This window comes from Salvelinus fontinalis, chromosome 14 (genome assembly GCF_029448725.1).
Source record: "Salvelinus fontinalis isolate EN_2023a chromosome 14, ASM2944872v1, whole genome shotgun sequence".
Taxonomy (NCBI): Eukaryota; Metazoa; Chordata; class Actinopteri; order Salmoniformes; family Salmonidae; genus Salvelinus; species Salvelinus fontinalis.
Genome location: NC_074678.1, coordinates 17,163,047 through 17,181,636, shown reverse-complemented (window position 1 = coordinate 17,181,636; position 18,590 = coordinate 17,163,047).

Below are 18,590 nucleotides of genomic sequence, written 5' to 3'. Positions count from 1 at the left end.
CACACACACACACACTGCCTCCTAAGAGAGCATGTTAACATGAGCAATCCCTGTCAGATCAATTCTACATGAACTAGTCTCTCCGGAAGGCAGCTCTGATTAGATTTCTTTTCAATGTTTCACAAGGAGTGGAGGAATAGAGGAGTGGAGGAAACTGCCTGTTATCTCTGAGAGGCAGAGAACCACAGCACACATACACACACACATATACACACACACAAGATGAGAACAAACACACATCTCGTCAGTAAGCATTACAAAAAGGAAAATGGCCTAACCACCCTGTCGAGAATCACAAAGAGCACCCATCACTTTGAGAAAGGTAAACAAAGAGGCTGATACAAAACTACCTAACCACTAACTACAACCTAGAGTGCTGCTGTTGTAGTATGTGGTGGTAGATAGAGTAAGGAACCATAAAAGACGGGAGAGACTGTAGTAGACCGTTACACAAACTGACAGAGGAGCGGAGAAACGTAATGGACAAGAGAGAGAAGGAGAGGGGTGCATCAATGATTTATCCTGCCAGCTCATACTAAGAGGGAACAGAACAGAGTGGCACCCTCTGTGTCTCTGTTTGCAGAGTTTAAAGGGGCAATCTGCAGTTGCAACATCCATTTTTAGACTTCTAAATGAATGATACATACTGTATATCCCATCAGTACTTTTATCCATAGCGCTGTCCATGAGTTTCAGAGTGGTTACATTTCTCCAGCCCCATCCCTCAGCTTTTTACCTAATCAGTGGCAGGGTGCCCGCTTTGGTATTATTTTATCTACGGATTGCCCTTTTAAGTTCCTTCAGACCTCAGGAGAGAGTGTGTGTATATATATATATATATATTGTGTGTGTGTGTTTGTCTGATTTAACTGACAGTTCCCTTCACAGTAAATGTGTTTATCTTCTGCTTCTGGTGTTGGGGCAGATTCTGGACATCTGAGCGCTACCATAGAGGACAAATTGCTCCATTGTTGGTCGCTGAAGTTTACCGATAATGCATATAAGCACAGAAGCTTTCTCAGTGCTCCAGTCACCTGCATCCCAAATGTCACCCTATTGTCTATATTGTGCACTACTTTTGAACCGGGCCCATAGGGCTCTGGTCAAACGTAGAGCACTACATAGGAATAGGCTGCCATTTTGGACCACGTCTCTCTATCCAATAAAACGTTAATTCTATTTCTCCCTCCCCCTTTATACCTCCAACTGAACACATAATGAGAGCTGGTCGCAGGACCATACTTTATGTGTGAGAAGGCTGTGAATGCTATAATACTATGGATTGTGTCCCAAATAGCACCCTATTACCAATATAGTCCACTACTTTTGACAAGGCCCATAGGGAACCCCAAAGGGCTCAGGTCAAAAGTAATGCACTTTATATGGAATAGGGAACCATTCGGGAGGCACATACTGTATAGCACGGCTGTTCTTCTGAGGTTAGTGGTACTGTAGAGTATAGTGTTAATCAAACCTCGATTGAAGAGCAGTAGAGGCTTTTATTGTCCTCTGTAGCACACATATATGAACCAGGAGCTTCATTTGAGACAAAAGAAAAAGAGAGAAAGGTTGCGTCCAAAATGTCACCCTTTTCCCTATAAACTGGGCCCTGGTCAAAATTGTTGCACTATTAAGGTAATAGGGTGCAATTTGTGACATGTCAGTGAGAAAAAAGGAGCGTTAGTTCTTTAATGAGCGAGTGCCAAGAGTGCTCATTCGTTCGTTTGTTTGTTCGCCAGGACAACGCGCTTCGCTCTCATAATATGTATGATAATGAGGTGTGTTGGCGTGGCGACAGACAATGTTCCATCGCTGAGTGAGCGCTGCCAGTTTAAAAATAACGTGCTAATGCACTTTGAGATTATTCTGTATAATGAAAAGCGCTTTACAAATGTAAGAAATTATTATTATTAATGCTACCAGCGCCATCATACTTGTCATACAACTTCCTGGATCAGTCACTACAGTGGCTTCTCAGAAGCGACCAGTCACACCCATGACAATCATCTCAGTGTGTGAGACATACTGTCTATCCTGTGCCTGATTAAGGTCTATGACTGAAATGTCACACAGTTTTTAATGAAGTCATAATAACTTTGAACTGGAGAGAGAGTTGTGCATCTACCTCTGATGTATATATTTAACTGTCATTTAAGGTCACACCTCGCACCCCCTTTTCATTCAAGACATACTGTCTATGAAATAAGTTGGTGGTGGGTGGAAAGATAGTGGTAGAAGAGAAGGATGTGGGATGAGAGAAGGGAGTTTGAGAGAGTCGGAGAGGAGAGAAAGAGAAGGAAGACAGGAAGTATGCATGGTTGGAATACAAATAATAGAAAAAGCACTCTTTTCATAGTTAGGGTTAGGGTAGTGTAGAATCTCTCCATTATTCAGCTTCACAGCTTCACTCAACCATGGGGTAGCCTGTGGGAAGGACACCACTGGAGACATAGGCCTGGTGGGTGCCAATGTGACTGTGTATGAAGGAGTTTGGTGGAAGAGTGTGAGTGTGTAGGCTATGTACACTGAGTCTACAAAACATTAAGAACCTGCTCTTTTCATGACGTAGACTGACCTGGTGAATCCAGGTGAAAGCTATGACCCCTTATTGATGTCACTCAGTGTAGATTTCGGGGAGGAGTCAGGTTAAAGAAGGATTTTTAAGCCTTGTTACAACTGAGACATGGATTATGTATGTGTGCCATTCAGAGTGTGAATGGACAAGACAAAATATGTAAATGCCTTTGAGCGGGGTATAGTAGTAGGTGCTTATCACACTGGTTTGAGTGTGTCAAGAACTGCAACGCTGCTGGGTTTTCACGCTCAACGGTTTCCCGTGTGTATCAAGAATGATCCACCACCCAAAGGACATCCAGCCAACTTGACACAACTGTGGGAAGCATTGGAGTCAACATGGGCCAGCATCCCTGTGGAACGCTTTCAACACCTTGTAGTTCAACGGCCATAATAAATAGGCATGGTGAGTGAGGTCAACCTTGAAGTATTTATAATAAATCTGATCGAATGAAAACATTCAGGGGCTAAACATGAATGGATTAGAGACAAAAGTATGAATGTACGCCGATGATTCAAGTTTTCTCGAGTCCTCCATTTTCAACCTTGAAGGGCCTCATTGAGGACCTGCATACTTTCTCCAGTTTCGCTGGACTAAAACCCAACACTGATAAATGTACTATATTACGGATTGGATCTCAAACCTTTAAATTCCATGTGGTCTCCCCATTAAATGGGCGGATAATGAAGTCGATGTGCTTGGTGTACATATCCCGGAAAAGTTGAGCGATCTTGCTTTGATAGAACACAGCAAAATAGATAGAATCTTGAAACCGTGGAGAGGGAAGCACTTGTGCATTTACGGGAATATTACCCTGAATAATTCTGTCGTGATATTGCAGTTTACATATTTATTAATGGCACTACCAACTACAGGATAACGTTTTTACAGGAGAAAAAAACATTTCACTCTATTTGGAATGGCAAACCAGATAAGGTTAAACAAGCATATTTACTGTATATAACAAACATGAGTTTGAAAGGTTAAAACTATTAAACATTAAGGCATTACACCTCTCTCTCTGAAAAGTCTCCATTGTTCCGAAATAGCATCTACATCCAAACTGGTTTTCTAGAATGCTACTAAGAGAGGCCCATCCTATGTTTAAGAGTGTATTCTGCCATTTTTCAGATTAAAACTTTACATTTTCGGTGGATTGACAATGGATCCCTGTTTAAAGTATCGTCCTTTTTAAATTAACTCATACAGAGTTGGCTACAATTGAAATGTCACCCTCCAAAAAAGACAAATCTAATATTACAGCAAATAAAATGGTTAAACTCAAATGTACTGATAGGGTATATTATTTATGAAGGACATTGTAAACAAGGACTGTAAAATTATGTCACATAAGCAACTAACAACAGTGTAAGGGGGTGTATGCTCAATACAAAATTATAACCAACTCGTTGCGGCTCTGACACGAAATTGGACGAGACAGTTATTTAAAGCAGAAATGAAAGAATTAGTCAGTCTGCCACCCATTAAAAATCATAAATGGCTTAAAATGATTAATATAAATTGAAAATTGTATCAGTTTCACTTAAAGTCCAAAGGTTTGACAGCAATGCTGTATAAAATCAAAGTCAGTTGGGAACAGGTCTTTGATGTCCAAATACCTTGGCATCAGGTCCATGAACTGATATATAAAACAACAAAACACATCAGTCTGTCCTAATCCTGTCCTGTGTGGCTCAGTTGGTAGAGCATGATGCGTACAATGCCAGGGTTGTGGTTTGATTCTCACAGGGGACCAGTATGAAAATGTATGCACTCACTACTGTAAATGGTTCTAAATGAGAAAAAAAAGCCTAATTTCAATTTAAGCCATTATATAAAATACTTGGAACAAAAATAATGATCATTATATGGGGCATTGAACAGTCAGCCTTGTGCAGACTCTGCCATGAGAAAACAGAATCAACAGAACATATTTTCTTGTACTGTCCATCGGTGGCTCGCTTTTGGAGTCAGGTCCACGAATAGTACTTCATAATATCAAGGTTCAGATGGACCTGCAAACTGTATTGTTATGGGATCTGAAAAGAAAATCTGACAATGGGAAAATGATTCTACCCTTGGGTAAAGTATTTATTTTTGGGCAATATTGGTAGAAATGTTATAAATAGGGAGATTCAGGACCTTGCATGTTCTACCAAGTAACAAAATGTCCTTATCCTGGTAAAGATGGGTTCATCTGTGAACATTGGAGGTGGGAGTTAAGATCAGAATGAATGGTGGATTGGCCACTGTGGGTGAAAATTCAACACTTCTAGAAATAGGAAATTAGTAATACATGTACAGTATAATGATTTAACTACATGTACTGTTCATGTGAGAAAAAATAGCTGTAAGCAGCAGTAGAATTATTGTTGTCCATTAGTTTACTCCAGTCAGGGTAGGGATGGTAGGGTAGGGGTGAAAGTATAAAGAAATATATACTTTTTAAAATAAAGGTATTAGAAATTACGCAAAGAAAATGGGGCGGATTTCAGATGGGGCAGTGTGTGTTTGTGTGAATGTGTGTGTGCATGTATGTATATACACTATATGACTAAAAGTATGTGGACACCTGCTCGTCATCACTCTAGAGAACATGTTTCCACTGCTCCAGAGTCCATTGGCGGTGAGCTTTACACCACTCCAGCCGACGCTTGGTATTGTGCATGGTGATCTTAGGCTTGTGTGCGGGTGCTCAGCCATGGAAACCCATTTCATGAAGCTCCCGATGAACAGTTATTGTGCTGACGCTGCTTCCAAAGGCAGTTTGGAATTTGGTAATGACTGTTGCAACCGAGGACAGACAATTTTTATGCGTTTAGCGCTTCAGTACTCTGCGGTCCCGTTCTGTGAGCTTGTGAGGCCTACCACTTCACGGCTGAGCCGTTGTTGTTCCTAGAGGTTTCCACTTCACAATAACAGCACTTACAGTTAACCGGGGCAGCTCTAGCAGGGCAGAAATTTGATGGACTGACTTTTTGGAAAGGTGGCATCCTATGACAGTTCCACGTTGAAAGTCACTGAGCTCTTCAGTACAGGCCATTCTACTGCCAATGTTTGTCAATGGAGATTGCATGGCTGTGTGCTCGATTTTATACACCTGTCAGCAACGAGTGTGGCTGAAATAGCCAAATCCACTAATTTGAAGGGGTGTCCACATACTTTTGTATATATAGTGTTTGTGTGTATGTATGTATGTGTGTGTGTATAGAGGAGGTCACAGAGTCTGTATATATATGTGTGTGTGTGTGTGTGTGTGTAGAGGGGGCTCAGACTGTATACTGTGGAGCTGTGATAACCTGTAATCCTATTTTAGAAAGACAAAAAGCATCAGCTGACCAGCACTGCTGGAACAGGACTTCTGGGGGGGAGGGAGGAGTATTTGGGGGCTTGAGGTAGAGGGTATGTGTGAGGAGAGGAGGGGGTCTATATAGACAAGGGGAAGGAGACAAGGGGAAGGTTGAAGGCTAGATGTGGAGGGTGTGTGAAGAGGAGGAGGTGGTGGACAGGTAGGCGAGGGAGTAGTTGCTTTAGGTGGATGATATGTAGGGGTATCAGGAGGGTGTCTGGGGAGAGGATAAGATGAATGGGCCTGGATGTAAAGGTTGACCCCTATCCCTCCCTCATCTATAGACCCCCTTCCCTCTCCCTCCTTCATCCATAGACCTCCCTCTCCTCTCTCTCTCTCATCTATAGACCCCGTCCCTTCTCCCTCCTTCATCTATAGACCCCCTCCCCTCTCCCTCCTTCATATATAGACCCCTCCTCTCTCTCCCTCATCTATAGACCCCCCCCCTCTCCCTCCTTCATCTATAGACCCCCTCTCCTCTCTCTCCCTCAACTATAGACCCCCTCCCCTCTCCCTCCTTCATCTATAGACCCTCTCTCCTCTCTCTCCCTCTTCTATAGACCCCTTCCCCTCTCCCTCCTTCATCTATAGACCCCTCTCCTCTCTCTCCCTCATCTATAGACCCCCTCCCTCTCCCTCCTTCATCCTTAGACCCCCTCCCTCTCCCTCCTTCATCTATAGACCCCCTCTCCTCTCCCTCCCTCATCTATAGACCCACCCCTTTCTCCCCTTCATCTACAGATCCCCTCTCCCTCCCTCATTTATAGACCCCCTCTCCTCTCCCTCCCTCATATAGACCCCCTCTCTCTCCCTCATCTATACATCCCCTCCTCTCACCACCCCTCATATATAGATCCCCTCCCCTCTCCCTCCCTCATCTATAAATCCCTTCCCCACTCCCTCCCTCATCTGTAAATCCCCTCCCCTCTCCCTCCCTCATCTATAGACCCCTCTCCTCTCCCTCCCTTTTCTATAGATCCCTCACCTCTCCCTCCCTCATCTATAGACCCCTCTCCTCTCCCTCCTTCATCTACAGACCCCCTCTACCTCCTTCATCTATAGACCCCCTCTCCCTCTCTCATCTACAGACCCCCTCTCCCTTCCTCATCTATAGTTCCCCTCCCCTCTCCCTCCTTCATCAATAGACCCCCCCTCCCTCCCTCATCTGTAAATCCCCTCCCCTCTCCCTCCCTCATCTATAGACCCCTCCCCTCTCCTTCCCTGATCTATGGTCCCCTCCCCTCTCCCTCCCTCATCTATAGACCCCCCTCTCCCTCTCTCATCTAAAGACTTTCTCCCCTCTCTCCCCTCCCTCCTTCCCTAGCTATTGCCACACATAGACTTTAGTTAATGTCAGGGGTCAGTGCTGTAGAGACAGGGTGGGCTTTGCTAATGCTATGCTAGATGCTCCTGTCAGGGAAAAGGAGAGGTGAGGTGAAGGAGGGGCAGGGAGGAACAGAGGGGGTTAGAGAGGGATTAAAGCGGGGCTAGAGGGAAGGTTAGGGGAGTCCAAGTAGAGGAGGTTTGGCGGTTTGTCCCTGTCAAGAGAGGAGAGAGGTGAGGGGAGGTGAGGGGACATGTAGGAGGAGCAGTGGGGGGTAAGGAAGTCAAGGTAGGAATGTATGGCTGGCTGTATGTTTGCTGTAATTACAATGACAGTTCAGGAAGTTACTGTAGGTGTCTGGCTCTGGTAAATTACGGGGCGAGGTGAATGTCAGTGAGAGAGAGAGTGAGAGTGAGAGTGAGAGTGAGGGAGAGAGAGAGAGCCTTGTTCTAGCTTGGGGTGTGTTTAGTTCATACTGCTCTCTGAAATACTACTTTCACAACCCTGTCTAAGAATTGATAGATTAATCTATAATATTTATCTGTCTGTCTATCCACAACTGCTTATTAGCTGGTGAAGAATGATAGAGTAAAGTCAGAACCAAACCAGACTCTGAATGGCTGCATTTTTCAATCATGAAGCCTTTTCAACAGATCTGAAACTGTCACAGCTTTTTATCCCAGTGTTTGGGAGTCACTGGGCTGTATTGTGAGTGTACTTGGCTCACTGGGCTGTATTGTGAGGGGTTGTGTGTGTTATGTGATTGAATGCCTTTGTTTATATTCCCGTAACTGTGTGTCAGAGTGTGTGAGAATGTGAGTATTTTCCAGTTAATGTGTGCAAATGTATGTGTGTGCCAGTGTGTGTGTGTGTATTTGTACTTGTTTTGTATTGTGCATGTCCACTAACTGTGTCTAATGTGGTGAGCTCACTGTGATGGAATTTTGGAGGGGTCATGAGCTATCCAGCACCCCCCCACCCCCTCCTCCCCTAGCCACCATTCTCCCTAATGAGTACAGTACCCTCCCCTGTGCCCCCTGCCAATACTGACCCAGAGAGAGGGAGAGAAAGAGAGAACATCCTTTATTTGACTGTCTGACGTAGCGTTAAACCAAGAGAAGAAAGACATTATGAGAGAGAGAGAGAGAGAGAGAGAGAGAGAGAGAGAGAGAGAGAGAGAGAGAGAGAGAGAGAGAGAGGGAGGAAAATTATGATTATTTTAGGAGCCTTTGTATGACCATTCCAGCCTGTGGATGGGGAGGGAGTTGGTTATTTAGGAACCTTTGACACAGCAGAGACAGAAGCATGCCATAATGAGCAACATTATTCCTTATATAGTGCACTACACAAAAGTACTGCACTATGTAGGGAATATGGTGCCATTTTGGATACAACCATAGTGTTGTAAAGACTGGGGAGACAGAGAGAGAGCAGAAAGAGACAGATCACCAGTTTCCTACCGTATTCTGTACCAGAAGACAGGCTGACTCATAAGGTCATCTTAGAAGTTTTTGACTTAAGTACAATTTTTAGGGCAGGCAGAAGAAAGGTGCAGGGAAGTTAGGAGAAGTTAGGAGTTAGCTAGTGAATTCTTTAAATAACACTAATGATAAAAACTTAATTAACAGGCCAAGATGCAGTAAGAATCTATTTTTCTTAATTAGCCATAGCCTACAGACAAGCTTGTTGGGAGATATTAATGAGATGCAAAGCCCCTCTGTTGAAAGTTAACGAGTAGTGTATGTGCGTGTGTGTGTGAATAGTAATGCTTGCAGATAGCTATGTACACGTAAGAGCTAGCAGGAGAAAATAAAGCTCTGCATAACACATTACCGAGGTCAGCAGATTTCTCTGTTTGATCCTGTGTCCACACCACTGGCTCAGCGCATCCAGTGGCTTTTGCCTATCTCTGAGACACACACACACACACACACACACACACACACACACACACACACACACACACACACACACACACACACACACACACACACACACACACACACACACACACACACACACACACACACACACACACACACACACACACACACACACACACACACACACACACACATAGAACACACACAGAACACACACATAGCTTCTATGGCTCACACTAAAATTCAGTTCTATCTGATCTCAGTGGGTGTTATTCCTCACAGAGATGCTGTCTAGGGGCCATCAACAGGCTAGCACAGATTAGCGGGCTAAGCTAATTATACCACTCAACATGTACGACCCAAATGGCCCCCAATTCCCTAAATAATGCACTACTTTTGAGCAGGGCCCATAAGGTGCCATTTAGGACACAGCCTTAGTATGCAGAATGCTGCGGCTTCTTAAAAGTCACACCACGACAGCAGAGAGAGAGAGAGAGAGAGAGAGAGAGAGAGAGAGAGAGAGAGAGAGAGAGAGAGAGAGAGAGAGAGAGAGAGAGAGAGAGAGAGAGAGAGAGAGAGAGAGAGAGAGAGAGAGAGAGAGAGAGAGAGAGAGAGAGAGAGAGAGAGAGAGAGAGAGAGAGAGAGAGAGAGAGAGAGAGAGAGAGAGAGAGAGAGAGAGAGGTGTCCAACTTAAACCCATGTCAGCGCTTATCTATTTACAGTTTCACAACCAGAGAGGCACATCAAAGCCATTTCACAGCCTCTTTTTTTTTTTAAACAGAGTGACTGTGCTGCTTCTCTCTCCACTCCTGAATAAAGCATGCAGACTAACACTACAGCCATTCTACAGATGCCTTGCAGTAACAGACACGCACACTCTGAGGGAGTAAGAGATGTGGCATGGGTCATATACTAATCATAGGGACACTCATACACAAACACTCACGCACAAGTGGGCACACACACACACACACGCGCGCGCGCACGCACACACACACATACACTCACGCATACACACAAGCACGTTCACACATACAGTATGCCTTTTACTGTAAGATAGCAGCTCTCAACCTGCTGTCCCTGAGGGTTGTTTGAGTACACTTTAATAATAGCGCCGTAGTAGCTTGTGTAGCCACTTTTTCTGCAAAACTGATTAGTCTTACAGTTCAGTACATTTCCAGTTCTTAGAAGAAGTGAACAGCACATGGGAATAATCAACCAAATGTTAACCGAATAGAATATTACTACTACCCTACATTACATGCAAAGCAGTAGACACACACACACCGAGGGCATCAGATGGCGTCTGTAATGGCCAGATGGCCAGGTACACTACTATTCAGCTGGGGAGAGAAGGCCATGTTAGGATAAATGTGAGCTATAAACAGACACACACAAACACACACACACAGACAGACACACATTCACACACACACATATATGACACACACACAGTTTATACACCTTTCCTAATTCACTCTCTCAGTTGGATTCAAACAGCATCTTTTCTGTTTTTTCTACCATCCACATTCTCTGTCTCCCCTTCTTTCCTCTCTCTCTCTCTCTGTCTCCGGCAGGCTGTGGAGTAAAGATATAGCTGACATGTCCTTGGGGGAGTGAACGGATGCCAGACTGGAGGGTGAAACCACAGCTTCAGTGTGTTTCATGTTGGATTTAAGATAAAGGAAGAGAAAGAAAGGGGAAGATTTTAAACCTTTCACAGCTCAGCCGGCCCCCACTGAGAGAACTAAACACCCACAGAATAACAAACTGGGAATTACTGTGTGTTTCAGTGTGTGTGTATGTGTACAGTATGGGTGTCAGTGTGTGTATGTGTACAGTATGGGTGTCAGTGTGTGTGTATGTGTACAGTATGGGTGTCAGTGTGTGTGTATGTGTACAGTATGGGTGTCAGTGTGTGTGTATGTGTACAGTATGGGTGTCAGTGTGTGTGTATGTGTACAGTATGGGTGTCAGTGTGTGTGTATGTGTACAGTATGGGTGTCAGTGTGTGTATGTGTACAGTATGGGTGTCAGTGTGTGTGTATGTGTACAGTATGGGTGTCAGTGTGTGTGTATGTGTACAGTATGGGTGTCAGTGTGTGTATGTGTACAGTATGGGTGTCAGTGTGTGTGTGTGTGTGTGTGTGTGTGTGTGTGTGTGTGTGTGTGTGTGTGTGTGTGTGTGTGTGTGTGTGTGTGTGTGTGTGTGTGTGTGTACAGTATGGGTGTCAGTGTGTGTGTATGTGTATAGTATGGGTGTCAGTGTGTGTGTATGTGTACAGCATGGGTGTCAGTGTGTGTGTATGTGTACAGAATGGGTGTCAGTGTGTGTGTGTATGTGTACAGTATGGGTGTCAGTGTGTGTGTGTATGTGTACAGTATGGGTGTGAGTGTGTGTGTATGTACAGTATGGGTGTCAGTGTATGTGTACAGTATGGGTGTCAGTGTGTGTGTATGTGTACAGTATGGGTGTCAGTGTGTGTGTGTATGTGTACAGTATGGGTGTCAGTGTGTGTGTATGTGTACAGTATGGGTGTCAGTGTATGTGTACAGTATGGGTGTCAGTGTATGTGTATGTGCGTGTCAACTGTTGTATACACATCTTATTATATCAACTTATTTTCATAAGAATACAAAATACACTATTCAGTTAATTGGAAATCAAAATTTGCATACTAAGCTATGTGAAATGTTAAAAAAACTGGTCCCATCCTAACAACACGGTTACTGCTGTTGATTGAATAAGGCCATGTGTGTATGTTGTAAGTAAAAGCCCTTGGAACCGTGAAAGCATGCAGAGTTAGATGTGTGTGTGTGTGTGTATGTGTGTATGTGTGTGTGTGTGTGTGTGTGTGTGTGTGTGTGTGTGTGTGTGTGTGTGTGTGTGTGTGTGTGTGTGTGTGTGTGTGTGTGTGTGTGGTGGTTGTGGGGGGGAGGGGGTTGTTGACATTAGTGTCGGTCGGTGACATTTAAGATGAGGGAGGACGATTTTTTTAATGAGCAGGGCCTTATTTCTATCACACCATATTGGATGACTGTCATTCATATTCTATTCACATAGCTCAATGTAACATCAGTAGGTTTAGGCTACTACATAGTACTAGAATTGTCTCTATACCCATCATGAGGTTGCTACAACCTAGCCTATGATTGAAAGTTTACAACGTAGATGCACAACTTGAGAGAAAAATGTGAGTAATCAAGGTGACAGACAGTGACACATTCAATACCGCCTTGCACACTCTTGCCTGCATCTAGCTGATCTAGTCCAATCATTAGTCCAACAGTTGCAAATTAGAGTTTCTATTGAACAAATGTAGGTATGTTTATCCCCGTTCAGTTCAGTTTGCTTCTGTTTTTGAAATGTTTTTCAACAGAATCAGAGGAATGAATACACCCCCAATGACCCTCAAACACAGTTCACTTTCATAGCAGCCACATACAAACAGCTTGATCACCTTGATAGTTGTATAATTCCTTCTCGCATCTAAGTGGTCTTCTCCCCTTTTTTTCCTTCACTTGTGGACTTCAGTGCACACCACAGCAGCAGTCTGTGAACAGGAAAACCTTTCCAAGCCGAACCTTCATACCATAATCGCTAACCGCTACACACAGCCTACAACGTTGTCAGGATATTAGATAACAGCATAGTCAACATACACTGCATGACCAAAGGTATGTGGACACCTGCTCCAAAATCATGAGAATTAATATGGAATTGGTCCCCCCGTTGCTGCTATAACAGCATCCACTCTTCTGGGAGGCTTCCCACTAGATGTTAGAACATTGCTGCATGGACTTGCTTCCATTCAGCCACAAGAGCATTAGTGAGGTCGAGCACTGATGTTGGGCGATTAGTCCGTGCTCACAGTTGGCGTTCCAAAGGTGTTTGATGGGGTTGAGGTCAGGGCTCTGTGCAGGCCAGGCAAATTCTTCCACACTGATCTCGAAAAGATTTTGGTATGGACCTCGCTTTGTGCACGGTGGGCATTGTTGCCACAAAGTTGGAAGCACAGAATCGTTTAGAATGTCATTGTATGCTGTAGCGTTAAGATTTTCCTTCGCTGGAACTAAGGGACCTAGCCCGAACCGTGAAAAACAGCCCCACACCATTATTGCCCACCAAACTTTACAGTTGACACTATGTATTCGGGCAGGTAGCATTCTCCTGGCATCCGCCAAACCCAAATTTGTCCGTCAGACTACCAGATAACAGGTTTCCACTTCTCCAGAGTCCAATGGTGGATAGCTTTACACCACTCCACATGACACTTGGCAATTGCGCATGGTGATCTTAGGCTTGTGTGCGGCTGATCGGCCATGGACACCCATTTCATGAAGCTCCCAACGAACAGTTCTTGTGCTGACGTTGCTTCCAGAGGCAGTTTGGAACTCAGTAGTGAGTGTTGCAACAGAGAACAGATAATTTTTACACAAAACGAGTTTCAGCACTCTGCAGTCCCATTCTGTGAGCTTGTGTGGCCTACTACTTCGCAGATGAGCCGTTGTTGCTCTTAGACGTTTCCACTTCACAATAAGACTATTAACAGTTGATCGATGCAGCTCTAGCAGGACAGAAATTTGACTAACTGACTTGTTGAAAAGGTGGCATCCTATGACGGTGCCACGTTGAAAGTCATTGGGCTTTTAAGTACGCGCCATTCTAATGCCAATGTTTGTCTATGGAGATTGGTTGTGTGCTCGATTTTATATACCTGTCAGCAGCGGGTGTGGCTGAAATAGTCGAATCCACACATTTGAAGGGGTGTCCTCATAGTTTTGTATATATAGTGTAGCTAGAACTGTCTTTCTCTGTCGTTGAGTCACCAGCACGTCACATTTTATGCACTGCAGTGCTAGCTATCTGTAGCTTATGCTTTCAGTACTAGATTAATTCTCTGATGCTTTCATTGGGTAGACAACATGTCAGTTCATGCTGCAAGAGCTCTGATAGGTTGGAGGTCCTCCGTAAGTTGTCAAAATGATTGTGTAAGTCTGTTGAAGGGGGTATAAACAAAGATAGCCTGCATAGTTCTGTATTACTATCCAGGTCTGTACCCAAACAATTCGAGCTTCTACTTCTAAAAATGAACCTTTCCAGAAACAAGTCTCTCACTGTTGCCGTTTGCTATAGACCTCCCTCTGACCCCAGCTGTGCACTCGATACCATATGTGAATTGATTGCCCCCCATCTATCCTCTAAGCTCGTGCTACTAGGTGACCTAAACTGGGACATGCTTAACACCCCGGCCATCCTACAATCTAAGATTGATGCCCTCAATCTCACACAAATTATCAGTGAACCTACCAGGCACAACTCCAAATCCGTAAACACGGGCACTCTCATAGATGTCATCCTAACTAACACGCCCTCCAAATAAAAAAAACTCTGCTGTTTTCAATCAAAAAACACTGCCTCATTGCCTGCATCTGTAATGGGTCTGCGACCAAACGACCACCCCTCAACACTGTCAAACGCTCCCTAAAACACTTCAGCAAGCAGGCCATTCTAATCAACCTGGCCGGGGTAGCCTGGAATGACATTGACCTCATCCCGTCAGTAGATGATGCCTGGCTATTCTTTAAAAGTGCCTTCCTCACCATCTTAAATAAGCATGCCCCACTCAAAAATTTTAGAACTAGGAATAGATATAGTCCTTGGTTCACTCCAGACCTGTCTGCCCTTGACCAGCACAAAACATCCTGTGGCGTTCTGCATTAGCATCGAATAGCCCCCGTGATATGCAACTTTTCAGGGAAGTTAGGAACAAATATACACAGGCAGTTAGGAAAGCAAAGGCTAGCTAAACAGTACTAACTCAAAAAAGTTCTGGGACACTGTAAAGTCCATGGAGAATAAGAGCACCTCCTCCCAGCTGCCCACTGCTCTGAGGCTAGGAAACACTGTCACCACCGATAAATCCACTATAATTGAGAATTTCAATAAGCATCTCTCTCCGGCTGGCCATGCTTTCCACCTGGCTACCCCTACCCCGGTCAAATGCACGGCACCCTCCACAGCTCCCACCATTTCTCCTTCACCCAAATCCAGATAGCTGATGTTCTGAAAGAGCTGCAAAATCTGGACCCCTACAAATCAGCCGGGCAAGACAATCTGGACCCTCTCTTTCTAAAATTATCTGGTGAAATTGTTGGAACCCATATTACTAGCCTGTTCAACCTACCTTTCGTATCGTCTGAGATTCCCAAAGATTGGAAAGCTGCCGCGGTCATCCCCCTTTTCAAAGGGGGTGACACTCTAGACCCAAATTGCTACAGACCTATATCTATCCTACCCTGCCTTTCTAAGGTCTTCGAAAGCCAAGTTAACAAACAGATTACCGACCATTTCGAATCCCACCGTACCTTCTCCGCTATGCAATCTGGTTTCAGAGCTGGTCATGGGTGCACCTCAGCCACGCTCAAGGTCCTAAACGACATCATAACCGCCATCGATAAGAGACATTACTGCGCAGCCGTATTCATCGACCTGGCCAAGGCTTTCGACTCTGTCAATCACCACATTCTTATTGGCAGACTCGACAGCATTGGTTTCTCAAATGATTGCCTCACCTGGTTCACCAAATACTTCTCTGATAGAGTTCAGTGTGTCAAATCGGAGGGCCTGTTGTCCGGACCTCTGGCAGTCTCTATGGGGTACCACAGGGTCCATCCTAGGGCCGACTCTCTTCTCTGTGTACATCAATGATGTCGTTCTTGCTGCTGCGTGATTCTCTGATCCACCTCTACGCAGACGACACCATTCTGTATACTTCTGGCCTCTTTTTGGACACTGTGTTAACTTACCTCCAGACGAGCTTCAATGCCATACAACTCTCCTTCCAGACTCACATTAAGCATCTCCAATCCAAAATGAAATCTAGAATCGGCTTCCTATATCACAAGAAAGCATTCTTCACTCATGCTGCCAAACATACCCTCGTAAAACTGACCATCCTACCGATCCTCGACTTCGGTGATGTCATCTATAAAATAGCCTCCAACACTCTACTCAACAAACTGGATGCAGTCTATCACAGTGCCATCCGTTTTGTCACAAAAGCCCCATACACTACCCACTATTGCGACCTGTACGCTCTCGTTGGTTGGCCCTCGCTTCACACTCGTCGCCAAACCCACTGGCTACAGGTTATCTACAAGTCTCTGCTAGGTAAAGCCCTGCCTTATCTCAGCTCACTGGTCACCATAGCAGCACCCACTCGTAGCACGCGCTCCAGCAAGTATATCTCACTGGTCACCCCCAAAGCCAATTCCTCCTTTGGTCGTCTTTCCTTCCAGTTCTCTGCTGCCAATGACTGGAACGAACTGCAAAAATCTCTGAAGCTGGAAATACTTATCTCCCTCACTAGCTTTAAGCACCAGCTGTCAGAGCAGCTCACAGATTACTGCACCTGTACATAGCCCATCTATAATTTAGCCCAAACAACTACCTCTTCCCCTACTGTATTTTTTTATTTGCTCCTTTGCACCCCATTATTTATATTTCTACTTTGCACATTCTTCCACTGCAAATCTACCATTCCAGTGTTTTACTTGCTATATTGTATTTATCTCGCCACCATGGCCATTTTTTGCCTTTACCTCCCTTATCTCACCTCATTTGCTCACATTGTATATATACTTATTTTTTACTGTATCATTGACTGTATGTTTTTGCTTATTCCATGTGTAACTCTGTGTCGAATTGCTATGCTTTATCTTTGCCAGGTCGCAGTTGCAAATGAGAACTTGTTCTCAACTAGCCTACCTGGTTAACTTCTTAGCGCTAGGGGTCAGAATTCTTTAAAAACATTTTTTTTAATAACTATCCCAACGTGAACGGACATTTTCTCTGGCCCAGATCGTAGAATATGCATATAATTTACAGATTAGGATAGAAAACACTCAAAAGTTTCCAAAACTGTCAAAATATTGTCTGTACTTAACAATACTTATTCTGCAAGCAAACATCGGAGAAAATGTAACTCGGAAGTGATATAAAATTTAAAAAACTGTGTTCCCTGGCCCGTCTAACCTCCATTTAAAGGGGTATCAACCAGATGCCTTTTCCAATGGCTTCCTCAGGCTGTGACCAGGCTTTAGACATAGTTTCAGGCTTTTATTTTGAAAAATAAGCGAGTTTTTTCAAAAGTAGTCAGGTGTCCTCTGAATGTTTCCTGCGCGCAAGAGAGGGGCACCCCGTTTTCCTTTTGTCTCTTAATGAATAGGTTATGGTCCGGGTGAAATATTACCGATTATGTTTGTTAAAAACAACCTGAGGATTGATTATAAAAAACATTTGACATGTTTCTACGACCATTACGGATACTTTTTGGAATTTGTCGAACGGAACACGGCTTTGATTTTCTGAACATAATGCGCAACCCAAATGGCGTTTTTTTAAGATAAAAGTAATATTTATCGAACAAAAAGAACATTTGTTGTGTAACTGGGAGTCTAGTGAGTGGAAACATCCGAAGATTATCAAAGGTAAGCGATTCATTTCATTGCTTTTCTGACTTTCATGACCAAGCTAACCAAGCTAACATAAGACTAGCTGTTGTAGCATTAAAAGCTACACTCACAAAAGCTTGGATTTCTTCCGCTGTAAAGTATATTTTCAAAATCTGACACGATAGGTGGATTAACAACAAGCTAAACTGTGTTTTGGTATATTTCACTTGTGATTGCATGATTATAAATATTTTTAGTAATAATTTTGCATTTGGCGCCCTGCAATTCTAGCGGTTGTTTAGGAAAGGGATCCCGTAAAAGGGATCCGTAGCGCAGAGAAGTTAAATAAAGGTGAAATTAAAAAAAGAATTTAAAAAAATTAACCATGAGACTCCTAGGTTTTGAACTGAAGTCAATGTACCCAGAAAAGGATGGACACTAGCTGTCCTCTGCCTGGTGCTACCCCAGTTCTGTTGAGGCCACTGTAGAACTTCAATGTTTTAACCAATTATTTGGTAAATATATTTAGTATAGTTTAATCTAAAAATAATAACTTTTTAATGAAATACACTGAGGAGGATGGTCCTCCACTTCCTCCTCTGAAGAGCCTCTACTGGTTGAAAGGAATAAGAAAATGAGAACATGTATGAGAATAGGAAAAGAGAACACGAAATGGTGATGAGAGAGAGAGGGACCAACACCACTAACTTTACTTTGGATTCTCCCTGTGTGTGTAATCTAAAAATATGACTTGCCAGTAGCTGGCTGGAGGTTGAATATGACATTGATCAACAGATACTGGACTGGAGAACAGCCCACACACACGTGTGCGCGCGTTTACGTGTAAAATGTAATAATGTTTACTGTGATAATGTTTACTGTAATAATGTTTACTGTGTAAAATGTAATAATTCAGTGGTGGTTTGTATGCTGCTTAAGGCATTATCAACCTAAACCCCAAACCACAGTCACATACTAACTGCATTGGTTCCTCCTGGCACC